Source organism: Gavialis gangeticus, unplaced genomic scaffold (assembly GCF_001723915.1).
Source record: "Gavialis gangeticus isolate Ggan-Ray unplaced genomic scaffold, GavGan_comp1, whole genome shotgun sequence".
Lineage (NCBI taxonomy): Eukaryota > Metazoa > Chordata > Crocodylia > Gavialidae > Gavialis > Gavialis gangeticus.
In genome coordinates this window covers 21,285,943-21,288,853 of record NW_017729014.1, presented here as the reverse complement: position 1 = coordinate 21,288,853, position 2,911 = coordinate 21,285,943, and the positions used below count along the sequence as shown (strand labels likewise).

The 2,911-nt window shown below is 55.3% G+C and overlaps 1 protein-coding gene across 2 annotated transcripts in view; it reads right to left on the bottom strand.

Annotated features, from left to right (window-relative positions):
• MFAP2 (microfibrillar associated protein 2) overlaps nucleotides 1–1,426 on the bottom strand; it is a 35,808-nt gene extending 34,382 nt beyond the window's left edge. The window contains exon 1 of one of the 2 annotated variants that reach the window (XM_019511952.1): nucleotides 1,274–1,426. The gene's annotated coding sequence lies outside the window, so the exon portion shown is untranslated. The remainder of the gene's footprint in view (nucleotides 1–1,273) is intronic. The other variant, XM_019511951.1, reaches the window with a different exon arrangement.
• Between the last annotated feature and the right edge of the window lie 1,485 nt (nucleotides 1,427–2,911).

Sequence of the window (2,911 nt, the reverse complement as noted above, 5' to 3'; positions counted from 1 at the left end):
GATCTATGGGGCAGCTCTTCGGGTTCAACGGCTGGTTTATCCGGTGCTATGCCAAAGGCCATTACACCGCCTGCTGGGTAGTCATCTCCCCAGCTTTGCCTCCTCTCCCCATCAGCTGTTTTGCCCCAGAAAGATCATCAGCTCCTCTCCAGCCCTAGCAGCATCCCCAAGTCCATCTGGCTGTGCCGCCACGGTCACTTTTTGGCCTAGCTGCCTCTCGGCTCCTTGTCCAAAGAGTCAGCAGCATCCGAACAGATGCGGCCTCATAAGCCGGGTCACGCTCGGCCCAGATCGACGGGGCAACATCCCGAGGACCAGGCACACGAGCTTCGAGCTGGACTGGGGCACGGGGCCGCTGCCTTTCTGGAGGCACTTTCCTCTCTGCTCCACGCAGGGGTCTCCGGGCTCCAGAAAACCAGATGTTTTTGTAATACACATCTGGGAACAATCAATCCCGGGGAAAGAACACCACAGTCTGGCTCTTTCATTCTCTGAAACTCCACCTTCCAAAATAGTTTCCCCTTCCCCCAGCTTTCTCTCTCTCCTTTTTTTTTTTAAAACACTAATCCAGCTGCCAGGGAGTGGAAGAACAAAGGGAATGAAAGAGGGTTTAGCTTTTTTGGCTCTTGACCAAAGGTAAAACTCACTGAAGTTGACTTAATTCTCCATCCCCTCCCCCCCAACACACTTATTTTTTTTCACCCCGAAGGACCCTAAAAAACCTTTTGCACACACTGTTTTCGGGGGGGAAAGGGGGGGGGATCTTAAAGCTCCCTTCAGACATTCAGATACATTTAGACGCATTTAACCGCGGAGGATCAGCCACCCTGGAGTTCAAGCTTTCAAAAATCAAGTTGATCCACAGCATCTTAATTTTGGTGTTCCCAGCAGATGATTTGCAGTCACTCGGATTAAATCATGAATAAATAAATACATCCGTGCATAGTGCATCGATAAATAAATGGGGTTTCTTTTTTAATTGAAAGCCCTGAGAGTGGCTTTCAAGAGCTGAGCTCTGCTTTCTGCTGATCAAACGCGCGCGCGCGCCACGCAAAGAGTCAAGAGCAACAAGGGAAGATTTTTGCCCATTCAACAAAGAAATGTGGCTGCCCCCCCTCCACACGCACACACCATACGAGTCACGTTTCCATTGCCCCCGAAAGCAGAAGCCAAAGAGGTGAATTTAGGAGCTGGGAAGTCCTCAGCCCTCCAGAGCAAAGGAAACTCTGCTCCCGTTTAACAAAGCATCCTCCACCAAGGCTCATTTTCTTACCAGTTTGGGATCTCTGGGATGGCTTGTTCTCCTCCAAATGCCTTGATCTCTTCTGTCTGGTCTCAAAAGCTCCAAAATGGGACAAGTAGCTCCTACCTCCAACTTAATTGCATCGCTGGGTCCTAATGCTACCCCTCGTCCAGGCTTCCTTGGCTAGGGAAAAAAGAGCCGGTCATGTTACCCCCAGGCATTGATCTGCACAAAGACGGTGAGTTTTTTTATTAAACAGCTACTTCAAAGCCTAGCGGCTGCAAGAACAAGCAAAGAAGAGCCAGTTTGATGTTGCATTGGTACAGCTCCTGACACCCCGCGGCTCTGATCCATCGTGGGGCTCCCACGTGCCACCCCAACACAAAGAAACGCAGGGAGCGGTAACAGCAGGCAAAGCACAGCCCTGCCGGGCACCGAGTCATGCAACGTGGAGCTGTGGCCACCATCATGAGGCTCTTCGATGGCCCTTCAGGAACAGGGTGTCACCGGTTTGCTTAGCCCAGTGACGGGAAAAGGCCTCCCAAACTCACAGAGCCCATCTCGTCTTCCCCTTGTATTGTGGAGACGCCAACAAGCCTCAGTCACGGGCCGGGGTTTCACTGCTGGGCGCTGTACAGGCCTGGAGCAAAGAGACAGCCCCTGTGCTAGCAAGATTATGCATCTGCTTTGTGGTTAGACAGGACTTCCTGCCCCGGGGCGGTAGCCCTGCGCTTCTTAGGCAAGCACCAGCCTGCTTCGAGAGCCTTTGAGGTGCTCTCCCCATTTTACAGCTGGGAACACTGAGCCAACTTGGCGCCTACAAGCTGGGCGCTACTGCGCCTGGACCGGAGGTGCCCAAAGCCTGGAGCCTGGCACCTCCGCGCTGGACTGGAAGAGCCAAGTGCCTCGGCGGGCAATAGCCAGGCCCTGCCTGGTCGGTGGGGGCGGCCTGGGGACGGCCAGCAGGAAACGCTGCCCCGCTCCGCAGTAGGAACGGAGGAGTCGCGGGGCCGGGGAGGGAGCCTGACACAGCAGCCCAGCGGTCCCGGTGCCTAGTGGTCAGCGAGCGAGGGCTGGGAGAAGAGCCCAGGAGTCCTGGGCTTCACACCAAGAGGCAAGCACCTTCCCCACCCCCTCACCTACACCGCTTGCAAATCCAACTGCTGGGTCTTGGCTGAGCACAAGTGAGTAACGAGGAGGTCGGCCTGCCCTGGGAGAGGCAGATGGGCTGCCAGGCCGGGATCATTTGTCCTTCGCTCACCGCAGACCGGCCGCCGGCGTTAGTCATGGTGGTGGTATTCTGTGTCTAGACGCTCCCCGGCGAGCACGTTATATCCCCGGAGCGAAAGCCTGGCCGCAGGTTGCTCGTGCAAGCTCTCCTCTCCAGATTCCTGCCCCCCAGGTTGATTTTGCACGGGGGGGATGAGGATGAAGCCATGAAAATCCCCTACCTGAAAGCAGAAACAAGCTGCAAATACAAGTGGAGGAGCCAAGCACTGGCAGCAGCCTGCTCCTCTAAAATCCTGCCAGGCTTTACCGACCCGAGCTTCTCCAACGGGAACCGCTGGAGTGAGGATTCGAACCCAACACCCCAGCTCAAGCAGTGACTCAAACCTCCTCTGGCATTTTCAGCGCAGGCCACATCGCCAGAGCAAAAAAAGGCCGGAG